Source organism: Monodon monoceros, unplaced genomic scaffold (genome assembly GCF_005190385.1).
Source record: "Monodon monoceros isolate NGI ecotype Baffin Bay Population unplaced genomic scaffold, NGI_Narwhal_1 Super_Scaffold_4, whole genome shotgun sequence".
Taxonomy (NCBI): domain Eukaryota; kingdom Metazoa; phylum Chordata; class Mammalia; order Artiodactyla; family Monodontidae; genus Monodon; species Monodon monoceros.
In genome coordinates this window covers 34571417-34585258 of record NW_021703781.1, presented here as the reverse complement: position 1 = coordinate 34585258, position 13842 = coordinate 34571417, and the positions used below count along the sequence as shown (strand labels likewise).

The following is a 13842-nucleotide window of genomic DNA, read 5'->3' as shown; positions in this document are numbered from 1 at the left end:
AAATTAACATTGTAAATCAACTACACTTCAATGGAAAATTTTTCTAAAAGAACACTGCAGGAGAAAAAATATATCCTGTAATAAACCATAATGGAAAAGTATATATAACTGAAAAGTATATGTATTGCTGTACACCAGAAAATAACACAGCATTGTAAATCAACTATACTTCAATAAAATAAAAATATCCCTTAGTAACACAGACACAAAAATACTAAGAAACCAAGTCCAAGCTCATAAGTATCATACATACATCATGACCAAGAATTTGTCTCAGGAATGCGAGGATGGTTCAACATAAGAAATCAATCTGAAACCCTTTCCACGAAGGTGGCAGCAAAGGCAGAGAAGGAAGCCCCTGCCCCTCCCAAAGCCAGAGCTAAAGCAAAGGCTTTGAAGGCCAAGAAGCAGTGCTGAAAGGCATCTACCGCCACAAACACTGCCATAAAATAAAAGATCTAGCCATCACTCACATTCCAATGGCCCAAAACACTGCAGCTCAGGGGGCAGCCCAAATATCCTCAGAAGAGTGCCCCTAGGAGAAACAAACTTGACCACTATGCCGTCATCAGCTTCCCCCCTCACCACTGAGTCAGCCATGAAGAAAATGGAAGACAACACACGTGTTCATTGTGGATGTCAAGGCCAACAAGCACCAGATTAAACAGGCTGTGAAGAAGCTCTATGACATTGACATGGCTAAGGTCAACACCTTGATCAGGCCTGATGGAGAGAAGAAGGCATATGTTTAACTGGCTCCTGGCTACAATGCTTTGGATGTTGCCAACAAAATTGGGACCGTCTAAACTGAGTCAGCTGGCTAATTCTAAATATAAAAGTTTTCACTATAAAAAATCTAATAAACCCATTAATTGAATAAAGGGGGGAAAAAAACCACAATCACTGTGGAAAAAGCATTTGACAAAATTCAAGACCCTTTCTAAACATAAAGGACATTTATGAAAAACCCACAGCTAACATCATACTCGCTGAAAATTAGAAAACTTCCACTGAAGAGGAACAAGATTCTTGCTTTCACCCTATTCTACATTATACTGGAAGTTCTAGCCAGAGTATTTAGGCAAGAAAAAGAAAAGCCATCTGAATTGGAAAGGAAGAGAAACTATTTTGCAGATAACATTATTCTACATATAGAAAATCCCATAGAACACACACACACTCTACTGGAACTAATAAACAAATTAAGCAAAGTTGCAGAGTACAAGACCAACACTCAAAAATAAGTTTTCCATGCATCAGCAATGCACAATCTGTAAAGGAAACTAAGAAAACAATTCCATTTACAATAATATACAAAAGAAGAAAATGTCTGGGAATAAGTTTAAACAAGGAGTTGAAACCCTTATAAAACTACAAAACACTGTTTAAAGAATACCTCAATAAATGGAAAGACTTCCCATGATTATACATTGGAAAACAATATTGTTAAGCTGGAATTACTTCTCAAAGCGATCTATAGAGTCAAAATTCCAATGGCCATTTTTGCAAAAAACTAGAAAATCTGTTTCTGAAATTAATATGAAACTGCAGGGACTTCCCTGGTGGCACAGAGGTTAAGAATCTGCCTGCCAATGGTCCAGGAAGATCCCACATGCCACAGAGCAACTAAGCCTGTGTGCCACAGCTACTGAGCCTGCGCTCTAGAGCCCACAAGCCATAACTACTGAAGCCCACGCACCTAGAGCCTGTGCTCCACAACGAGAGAAGCCACCGCAATGAGAAGCACATGCACCACAACGAAGAGTAGCCCCTGCTTGCTGCAACAAAACTGCAAGTGGCTCCAAATAACCAAAACAATATTGGGGAAAAAAAAAAAAAAGCAACAACAAAAAAACTTGGAGTTCTCACACTTAACATTTCAAAATGTAATACAAAGCTACAGTAATTTAAACAGTGTGGTACTGACTGACATACAAACATTTGGACCAATGGAATAGAACTGAGAGTCCAGAAACATCTATGGTCAACTGATTTTTAACATTGGTGCCGACACCATTTGTATGTTTCCCAAGGCTGCCTTAAAGTACCACAAATTGGATGACTTAAAACCACAGAACTTTATTGTCTCATAGTTTGGGGGGCTATAAATTGTCAGCAGGGCCAGCCATGCTCTCCCTGAAACCTGAAGGGGAGAATTTCTTGCCTTTTCCTAGCTTTTGGTGGTAGCCATCAATCCTTGGCATTCTTTGGCTTGCAGCTGCATTACTCCAATCTCTGCTTCTGTTGTCACATGGCCATCATCCCTCTTATGTGTGTCTTTCATAGGGACAACAGTTATATTGGATTAAGGGTACACCTTACTCCAGTATGACCTCATCTTAACTAGTTACATCTGCAATGACCATATTTCCAAATAAGGTCTCTTTTTCAGGTACTGGGGGTTAGGACTTAAACATATCTTTTTGAGGGGGAACTCAATTCAACACATAACACTATCCAATGAGAAAAAGAATAGTCTCTTCAACAAAAGGCATTAGGACAACTGGATATCTACGTGCAAAGGAACAAAGTTTAACTTCTTCCTCACTGCATATATAAAAATTAACTCAAAATGGATCAAAGACCTAAGTATACAAGATAAAATTGTAAAACTATTAGAAGAAACCATATTGGTAAATCTTCATGGCCTTGGATTTGGTAAAAACTTCTTATTTTTTTATTTCAGTTGTATTTTCAGTTCTACAATTTCTACTTCATTCCTTTTTACAATTTCTAATTCTTTATTTGTATTCTCTGTTTGATGTTGATCTCATACTTTTAATTCTTTAGATGTGGTTTCTTTTAGCTCTTTGAACATGTTTAAAATAGTTGAAGTCTTTGTCTAGTAAGTCCATCTTCTGAAGTCTTAAGGCACAGTTTCTATCCCTCCCCCCCAATGGGTTATAATTTCTTTCCTTGCATATCTTTGTTTTGTTTTTGCTGAAAACTGGACATGTTAAATAATATAAAGTGGCAACTCTGGAAATCAGATTCCATACTCCTCCCCAGAGATTTGTTGTTGTTGAGTGTTTAGTGACCTTTCTGAACTAATTCTATAGTCTGTTTTCTTTGTTGTGTGTGGCCACTGAAATTTCTCCTCAGTTAGCTTAGTGGTCAGCTAATGATTGGATAGAGATTTCTTCAAGTACCTAGAACCAGTAAGTCTCCTATCTTTGCCAAGACTCTGTCTATGCTGGGCCTCACCTCCAACACTCAGCCAGGCAACTTACATCTTGGCCTTGGTTCTCACTTCCTGCTTGCATAAAGCCTCAGGGTTAGAGATGAGAACTTCAGGCCTTCTCAGGTCTTTACTGAGCTTACACACATGTGCATGGCCTTTACTGAGCCTCACACATGTGCATGGCCTTCTAGATTCCCAGCAGTATGTTAGAATTTTCAAAGCCCCTAAGGACGTTTTATTCCCCAGTTTTTCCTTTTAAGATTTTTGGTTAGCCTATTGCTTGCTCACACTGTTATTCACCACCTCACCTCATACTGCCTGCCACCAACTTAAAAATTTACCTCTAAATGTTTTATAGCAAACAGTCCCAGGGAAAAGACTTTCTGCACTAGGGGAGCTTCTAGTCCATACAAATAAAGACAGCCTTACAGTGGGGTCTTCCTAGGAGCCACGAGTCAAGTCAAATAATGACATTTCTCTGGGAATAAGGCTTTGAAGAAACACCAACTCTGTTCTACTCTTTCCAGTAGCTGCCAAGCTGTTGGTTTTCACTGTGATTGTGGGCTGTTGGTGTCCAACATTGTACTGCTCACTGCAGGACAGGCCAATAAACTGAGAGACGAGTTGCTGGGGCAAGCAATAGCAACTTCATTTGGAAAACCAGTAGATCAAGAAGATGGTCGACTCATGCCCCAAGAACCATCTTCTTGCCCAAGTTAGAATTCAGGCTTCTTTGATACTAAAAGGGGAGGGAGTAAGGTCAAACATATCCTGGTTTCCATTAGCCTCCAGAGGGGATGTGTTAATTTCTTCCTCTCTGCAGTCATTCACAGGTGAGCCTGGTCAGGATGTTCCCTGTGAGCTAAACAAAGGTATTTTAGCTTAATGCTCATTACCTGGGAGGCAGAGTTCCCAGAGATGGGCCATTATGTATAATTTAAGCGCACAGGCAACATCCCTTCAATAATTAGCTTGTAATATAATGCAAAGTTTCTTAGCTATTACAATTCCCCATTGTCAATGTCCATTCCAGTCTTGTGGGAAAAGAGATCAAGACTGCTCTGGCTACTTCCAGAGGCTATGAATATTCCTTAGAATCTTTAGTCCTTTTTTATCTACAACTATTTGAACCTGATAAAACTGCTTAGCACTTTTTGTCTCATTTGTAATTGAACTTGGGGTTTTGGTTCCAGTTCCCAATACAAATACTAAATTCCTGTGCTATTTAGACAAAATTAAACAAATTGGTTGACCCTTCTCCAGCTACAATGAAATTCCCATCTACTTCATTTGGATGGGCAGACCTGTTGGAGGCAAAGTCATGAACAAAGATTAGTATAGTGCCCAAAGTTTCAACGTAATTGGCAACTGCTGCTGGGTCTTTCTTTTTTTTTAAATAAATTTATTTATTTTTGGCTGTGTTGGGTCTTCATTGCTGCACGCGGGCTTTCTCTAGTTGTGGCGAACGGGGGCTACTCTTCGTCGTGGTGTCCGGGCTTCTCATTGTGGTGGCTTCTCTTGTTGCAGAGCACAGGCTCTAGTCGCCCAGGCTTCAGTAGTTGTGGCACGTGGGCTCAGTAGTTGTGGCACGGGGGCTCTAGAGCGCAGGCTAAGTAGTTGTGGCACACGGGCGTAGTTGCTCCGCAGCATGTGGGATCTTCACAGACCAGGGCTCGAACCCGTGTCCCCTACATTGGCAGGTGGATTCTTAACCACTGTGCTACCAGGTAAGCCCAACTGCTGGGTCTTTTAGAGCATTTATAGATTCTCGCCTAGGCAGGCATCTGGAACGGCCTACCATACAATATTTCAAAGAGGCTTAATATTTTTAATTAATTAATTAATTTGGTTGGTTGCACCGGGTCTTACTTGCAGCTCGCCGGCTCCTTAGTTGTGGCATGCAAACTCTTTAGTTGTGGCACACATATGGGATCTAGTTCCCTGACCAGGGATCAAACCCGGACCCCCTGCATTGGGAGCGCCACCAGGGAAGTCCCCCAAAGGGGCTCAATTTAAGCCTGCTTCTGGAAGCCATTGATCCGTAGCAGGGCAACTGGAAAGGCCTTATCCCAAGTTAAGTTGGTATTCATTTTCTCAGTTTTTCCTGTTGATTGTGGTCTCCAGGATGAATGTTAGTTCTAATGCCTTAATCCAAGGCCTTAATCAGGGGATAATTTCCTTTCCTTAAGGAGGGCTTTAACAAATTACAAGATACTGATTTTAAAGACTAATAACTTAAAACTGCCATACACAAAACAAATGGTCCACAAAACATTTTCCTTTCCTGATGAAGGTTTTACCATGCATTGTTATCATTAACCAGTCTTTTACTATTAAACTTAAATGGCCAGTTGAGACAAACAGTTTTTCTGAGACCCTTCTTCCACCACTGATTAAAACTGGGGTGGCCGGGATTGGGGATAATATTCATTTCACCTTCTAAGCTTTCTGTGCAGACTTGGTGACCTTGCCAGCTCCAGCTGCCTCCTTGTCCACTGCTTTGATGACACCCACAGCAACCATCTTTCTCATGTCACAGTCAGCAAAACGGCCCAGAGGAGGAATAGTCAGAGAAGCTCTCAACATACATGGGCTTGCCAAGAACCGTATCAATGATGGCAGCATCGCCAGATTTCAAGAATTTGGGGCCATCTTCCAGCTTTTTTCCCAGAACAATGGATGATCCATCTTTCCCTTCAGCTTAGCAAACTTGCAAGCAACGTAAGCTGGGCCGCAATCCAGCACAGGTGCATATCCCTCGCTGATTTGGCCCGGGAGGTTCAACATTATTACTTGAACAGGAAAGCCAGCTGCTTCCATTGATGGGTCACAGTCACCAGCCACTGTGCACATCTTTGACAGACATGTTCTTGACATTGAAGCCCACATTGTCCCCAGGAAGGGCTTTCCTCAAAGCTTCATGGTGCATTGCAGCAGATTTTACTTCATTGTAACATTGAGTGGAGCAAAGGTGACCACCATGGTAGGTATGAGGACACCTGTCTCCACTCCACCCACAGGGACAGTGCCAATACTTCCAATTTTGTAGATGTCCTGGAGGGGCACACACAAGGAATACACCGGCTGGTATTTTGACAAGTTAGTCTGTGGGAGAAGTGATCCTCTTGCCTCAGAGGATATATTTTTAGACTAGGTGTCCCAGTGACCCCCCCCTTTTTTTTTTTTTTGCGGTACGCGGGCCTCTCACTGTTGTGGCCTCTCCCGTCGCAGAGCACAGGCTCCAGACGCGCAGGCTCAGCGGCCATGGCTCACGGGCCCAGCCGCTCCGCGGCATGTGGGATCTTCCCGGACCGGGGCACGAACCCGTGTCCCCTGCATCGGCAGGCGGACTCAACCACTGCGCCACCAGGGAAGCCCCTCCCAGTGACCCTTTTTAATGGTATTCGTATTGGCCATGTGTTTTTGGCCTTCTCTGGGGTGCGGTTAGCACACACTTCTGGTCTCACCTTTCGGGGACTTGTGGGGAAAGAGCTCTGTCTCCTTTCCTGGGGCTTTCATGAGTGCCATCCGTAGGCTTAATGTGTGTTCTGGTGGGACTCTGATGTCAAGCTGTTCTGGTAAGAAACTTCAGGGTGAGGTCTTCCAGAAAGTTAATCAACTCATTCCCCACTGTCAATTTTCCCCAGGGCTCCTGTGAGGAATTAGGCGCCTCAAGTCCAAGGGAGCCCCTGGACTGTTCATTCACCAGAGTGTTTCTCTCTTTCTACCATATGAGAGAGGCTCTCATCTTTTGTTTTTCTGCTTATGTTTTAGCCTAGGGCCACCTGTTTTCCTTCCCCAGTGGTGACTTACTACCAAAAAAGTGGTGTTTTGTTTTGCGTCTTCTTTCTTCTGTTGTTCCTATTGAACACTTTAAAAGCAACATCTACCAGTTGAAAAGGGTTCATTCCAAATGCACCATCTAATCTTTGCAACTTTCTCCCGATATCTGAGGCACTTTGCCCTCACCAAAAGGTCAAATTTACCATTCTAATATTTTCAGGGGCCTCGGGATCTGCATTAGTATGACATCTGTACACCTGATAAATCCTTTCCAAAAATTCAGAGAAATCTTCATTTGTTTTGCTGAATTTCTTGAAAATCTTTTGCTTTGGTTCTCCTTTTCAAAGCCCTGCCAAGATGCACCAATAACTATTTCTCTAATAAGGGCATTCTTCCCTCACTGCAGTCCCAATCTGGTTCAGCTGAGGGACTTCAGCTGCCAAGTGGACTTCAGGTGTAGAGGATCCTCCCTATTAAGGAGGGTTGCAATCTTTCCAATTAAACAAGCCTGAGAAACCCAGCGGGCAGATCATTTGCATTTAGGTTACCTATGAGGTAATGGGGGAAGGGAAATTGCCATCCCCCGGGAGTGGCTCCTGGCCCAAATTGGGTGCCCTGTTGGTTCTTAGATGGTGATACCAGACCACGTACCTGAGCCCCAAAACCTAACGCACGATTTTGTAATTGATCCCTGGAAGGAAGGGAAGTCCTGAGCCCCAGTGCCAGGAATTGGGGCTGGAGAGGAATGGAAGGTGCTGGAGGAGTTGGATATATTGGCCAGGCTGGGACAGCTAGCTCAGCTGTAGGAGTTACGGTTTGAAGCAACATATCCTCACTCTCATTCCCTTTTTATTTTCCCTGATGTAATAGCATAAATGCTTACACATAAAGGATTTCATCATTCTTCCCCACTTCTTCACACAATAGCTATAGAGTCATACAAAAGCCACTGTAAAACCATAAATAGCAATTGACTGTCTCTAACCATTAAAGGGACGCCTTTGTGCTTTGGCATCAACAACTGGGATTACAACGCAACTGAAAAGAAACCTGGTTACTGCTGTGACATACAACAATTTATGATAATTACTAAAATTATGACTGATACCATTTACCAGGATATACCAGAATTTTAGGAGTTCCATATAATTTCTAGAATGTGTATATTAATAACTTTTACCCATATGATACAATCTAAGAAGTTTTATCATCACTTATTTGACAATGCTTCCCACATAATTTAACATATCAAATAAGCCTAATTAGTTTAATATTCCTCTCTCTGAGACAGAGAAAACAAATAATTTGAGGTGTTACAGGGACCCTTAGGAAAACCTCAAAGTTAGCTAGAGGTCAAATGAACTTCATTTAGAATTTGATCTTTGGGAAGTTCACCAAAAATATCAAAAAGTTTTAACCAGTGATAAAAGATCTCAATGGCAAATACAGATCACTTAAACAATTACCAAAAGCAGTTCAATATTTTAAGAAAACTTTGTCCTCTTAGAAAACCAAATTCAGGTTTTATACCACTTTACCTTTAAAATTTGTTTTCTTGGGCTTCCCTGGTGGCGCAGTGGCTGAAAGTCCGCCTGCCGATGAAAGGGACACGGGTTCGTGCCCCGGTCCGGGAAGATCCCACATGCCATGGAGCGGCTGGGCCCGTGAGCCATGGCCGCTGAGTCTGCGCGGCCGGAGCCTGTGCTCCGCAATGGGAGAGGCCACGACAGTGAGAGGCCCACGTACCGCAAAAAAAAAAAAAAAAATTTGTTTTCTTAAATTCAGTCTTATCTTAGCCAATCCCTATCATGCACAAAAAATTCTTTCAGTGTTCCTCCTCCAAAAACCTTCCACAATTTTCTGTATCCCTATTAATTGGTCCCTCATTTTTTCCATTCAAAAACAGCCAGCTCTAAAACAAAACCACCTTTTCCCCTTTAACAAGATGCGTCTTCATTCCTCATACCTTCTTTGCTGAAAACACACATCCTACATCTTGCACACTGAAATGCTCCCTTTAAAATTCTTAACTTTAAAACCTTAATCTCTAGTGAAAAATCAAGAAGTAATTGTAAAACCGTCAGACCAGCATTTCCTGATTGACAAACTTATGCTTTAGTCTTCCTCTTCCAAGAAGGCAAATGTAGGTAAACTTAGACCTGTCCAGCAATTAATGTTCTAATATTTTATCCTATTTGAAATGACCCAGAGAGTCAATGAATTCTCTTCATTTAACTTAGTTTAGTTTCAAGTTATGAAAATCTAGAGAAACTATTTTAGATAGACCTTCCCCAAACATAATTATTCCTATAGAGTTTACCTAAAACTCTTACCTCATATACCTCTATTTTATTTAGTTAAAACCTTTGTCATATTATTATCTTCTCGCTGACAAACTTTGTTAACAAGAATAGGTATTGGGACTTCCCTGGTGGTGCAGTTGTTAAGAATCCACCTGCCAGTGCAGGGGACATGGGTTCGAGCCCTGGTCTGGGAAGATCCCACATGCTGCGGAGCAACTAAGCCCATGTGCCACAACTACTGAGCCTGTGCATTATAGTCCACGAGCCACAACTACTGAGCCTGTGTGCTGCAACTACTGAAGTCCATGCACCTAGAGCCTGTGCTCCACAACAAGAGAAGCCACCACAATGAGAAGCCCATGCACCTCAACAAAGAGTAGCCCCTGCTCACCACAACTAAAGAAAGCCCGGGCACAGCAACAAAGACCCAGTGCAGCCAATAAATAAATAAATAAATTTATTTAAACAAAAAAAAAGGATAGGTCTTATTTGATTTCTAGCAAACTTAGGTACAATAACAGCATTATACTTAATGTTGATGACTCTAAAGATATGTCTGTGGAAATCAAACCAACAAGCTTACGCAAACCTTAATACCAGATATTAGTTCAATACTGAGTATTTCCTAGATCACATGAACCCAGAATTCATTCTAGCTAGTTTCTTTTATATTTGAGTATTTACATAAGTGCTTAATTTCCTTTAAGCCAAATAAAGAGCTCTTTTGCACATTAATGTTGGCAGTGCTACACATCTGTAACATGTACAAACACAGGGACCTCACAGTTCCCATTCCAACATTTCAGCCATGAATCAAGTACAACAATGTAAAACTAACCAGTTACAAAAGAGGTTGGATTCAAATTGGGTTTCTGGCAGATGGGACAAGTCAAGATCACCGGTCTGTATGGCTGAACCCTTGTTACTAATATTTATTTTGCTTCTATTTCTATTCGTAGCTTTTGGTGATTTTAGGAACCAAGTGGAACCTTCCTCTTCTTCCTGAGAATGCCCCACTCTTAGATAAGAACAGACAGTTTTTTGGTTTGGTTTTGTTTGTTTTTTTCTGTTCCTTTCCTCCATTTAACATCAGTAAAAGTTTTAAATATCACAACTGATTTGGCTGTAAATGGAGAAACAGTACCAAACAAAATGAAATGAAAAACCCAAACGACAAACAAAATCTTAAATAAACCCTCAAGTTTGGTCTTGGGGTTTTATATATACCAACAACACAGGAGACCATAAACAAAGTACTTAACACAGCAAGGAAAGCAGTACATGGTGCACGGGGTCCCAAGATAACCCTGCCTAAATCCTTTGTGCAGATCCTAACAGGTACTGTGGCCACACATTGTTATGATGAAGTGTCATCTTTCTCTCACCCATGGGTTCATAGCTGTAATCAGATCACTTACCCAAAACGAGCCTCAGAGGACTTGAGGGATAATTGAAACATTCTCCATTTTTAAAGACAGAAATTCAAGACAAAACACAAACTGCACTCACAAATGCTAGCATCCACAGGAACAAACGAACCAGTTCACAAATCAGATATAAGTCCGACAACTCCTTCCTCTCTCCAACAGTGCACCCCACTCAAATACAAAACAAATTGGCTTATTCTAGAGAAAAAGCCCCGAACAGAGGAAAAAGTTCCCGGCTGTACACACCGGAGCAACTTACCCTACTGTATGGAGCTTGTTGGCTCCCAAACGTCGATTTGTTGCTCCAACTGTCAAGCTCTGGGGAAGCTGGTGCCACTTTGGGGAATTTTGAAGGTAAAGATCCTCAGGACAAGCTGTCCCGGCAGCTGCTAGGGCCTTACCCCAAGTTCCCCAACCAGGGCTGGCTAGCCACAAGTAGCAAGGCTCCTGGCTGGCTGCGCCAAAATTTGTTAAGAGTCCAAGCTCGTGCTGCTCACCACACTACAGGCCAGTAAATCAAGAAATGAGTTGCTGGGGTAAGGAATAGTGACTTTATTCAGAAATCCAGCAGACCAAGAAGATGGCGGCCACACGTCCCAAAGAACCATCTTGCCTGAGTTAAAATTCAGGCTCCTTTTATACTAATAGCGGAGGGAGTAGAGTCAAACACTTCTGGTTTCCATCAGCCCCTGAGGCGATGTGTTAATTCCTTCCTCCCTGAAGTCCTGCACAGATGGGCCTGGTCAGGATGTTCCCTGTGAGCTAAACAAAGGTATTTTAGCTTAATGCTCATTACCTGGGAGGCAGGGTTCCCTGAGATGGGCCGTTGTGTATCATTTAAGCTTACAGGCAACATCCCTTTAGTGATTAGCTTGTAATAGAATACAAAGGTTCTTCCCTATTACATTGGTTTTCAAGGCTTAACAGTGGAGCTGGAAAGGTGGCGGGGGGAGAGATGAGAAAAGAATAGGGCAAGTTAAAAACATTACAAAGCTGCTGTTCTTAAAAAAAGATTGTTTTATATTTGTTTTATGTAAATACTCCCTGGATTACTGTAAGCCTTTGGTTAATTTCCAGAGTTCTGAGAAAAGTTGATTCTGACCATATTTTTGTCAGTTTTCTCATGATTTTTATGGAGAATTTTTGGAGATCTTGGAGAAAGTCAGCGATTTTCTTTGACATCACTCTTGATTGCTTCTTATAACATGCTTAGAGTCTGGGGTTGATGCCATGCCCCTCACTGCACAATACACACAGTAAAAAGAAAATGAGAGATGCAAGTATCTATTTTAGAACAGCACACTGCAAGGTGAAGTTAAAGGAACGTGGGAGTGCTTCTCCAACTCTCTGTGAAGGAGGTCCGGTTTTTTTGATTTTTGTTTGTTCCTTAACCTCATTCATCATGACATGCGGTGCTACTTCTGCTACTTCCTGTGACTAGTTCACATGCAACTTACCGTACAAGTTCAACAACCTGAACTGGTCTATACCCCCCATTCGACAAGAATTCTCCACTGATCACACTCTTGTAGGTCCAGGAGATGCCCAATTGCTTTAAGAGTTTCTAAACACTGTGTTTCTTTACTTCCCTTGCTGCCAAGTGGCAATGAAGTTTGAAACCAGCAACCTTCGAGTAGCACTTAATTAGGAAGCAATCTTCAATAAGCTAGTATGTGGCCTCCACAACCACATTTTAAAACATATGTATTGGTTTTCTCTTAAATTCAAGCATCATGGAAATACATAATATAAAAAGTGAGGATTCCTCATATTCTCACAGAGCTGAACACTGTTAATATTTGCTATATACATGCTACCAGTTTTCTTCTATTCTTATGTTTGCTTTGTAAAAATGAACTTATTCTACATACATTTCACAAACTATTAACTTATTTGTACATGTTCCCTAATGATATATGTATATTTTCCTCATTCTTAACAGCCAGAGTATTCCATTTCATATAAATGTGATAAATGTTAACCAGTCGTTAGGTGGCCATCTAAGCACAAATCCCATTTTTCAAGCTAAAGCATTATTAATACACTAGAAGTAATAAGTGTCAACTCTAAATTGTGAAATCTAATAAGCAGAGTAAAGCTTGCCATCCAAGTAATTTCTAATTATCATTTTAGGGTGTTTCCAATCTCTTGCTATCATTAATATGTCAGAATGTATCCTCGCTCTTCAGGCCTCTGCCTGTACACCCAAAGAATAAAGTCTGGTAAGAGGAACTGCCATCCAAAGAGGCTGTTCTGGTCAATACTCTGTCATGGCCTATATAGGAAAAGAATCTAAAAAAAGAGTGTATATATTTGTATAACAGATTCACTTCGCTGTACACCTGAAACTAATACAACATTGTAAATCAATTATACCCCAATAAAAATTTAAAAACAAAAACCCTGCAGAAAGTAAAAACAACTTCATTTGCCTCCTAAAATTTAAAAAAACAAACAAAGAGGCTGTTCTGGTTGACATTGCCACCCACAATCCACATTCTATTTTTTTTTTTTTTTTTGCGGTACACGGGCCTCTCACTGCTGTGGCCTCTCCCGTTGCGGAGCACAGGCTCCGGACGCGCAGGCTCAGCGGCCACGGCTCATGCGCCCAGCCGCTCCACGGCATGTGGGATCCTCCCAGACCGGGGCACGAACCCGTGTCCCCTGCATCGGCAGGCGGACTCTCAACCACCGCGCCACCAGGGAAGCCCTCCACATCCTTTTGAGCTTGGGTCTGGATTGGGAGAACTCAGAAGTCATCAGAACCCAAACCAAGATATAAGGTCCATATCTAGCTGGACAATAGCGAATGTTCCAAGCCAGAACACTGGATATTCCTGGGCCGTTCAGAAACGTGTGAAGCCAATTCTGAAAGAACTCCAGAAAAGTGGGGAGCAACTAACTCATTCCACAAAACACCTTTTCTTCTAATTTCCCCTCAGAACAATAACTTCCAGCAGGATGAATAAGCAATGCCGTATCTTTACAAGCCATTTCCTTTTTCTTTAATCCAAAATGTTAAGCTAAATGCTATTTAAACATGTTTAACTTTAATGGTACTGACTCACTCGTGGCAGGAAGGAGAGAAGACCAGGCATTCTGACCCACTACCGCCAGTTAGGCCTAACCCAAGTCTCTGAGTGGAGAT

General features: G+C 41.7%; 1 pseudogene; it reads left to right on the top strand.

The window, feature by feature from the left end:
* Positions 1-279: 279 nt before the first annotated feature.
* LOC114908531 lies at positions 280-806 on the top strand (annotated as a pseudogene).
* The last annotated feature ends 13036 nt before the right edge of the window (positions 807-13842 follow it).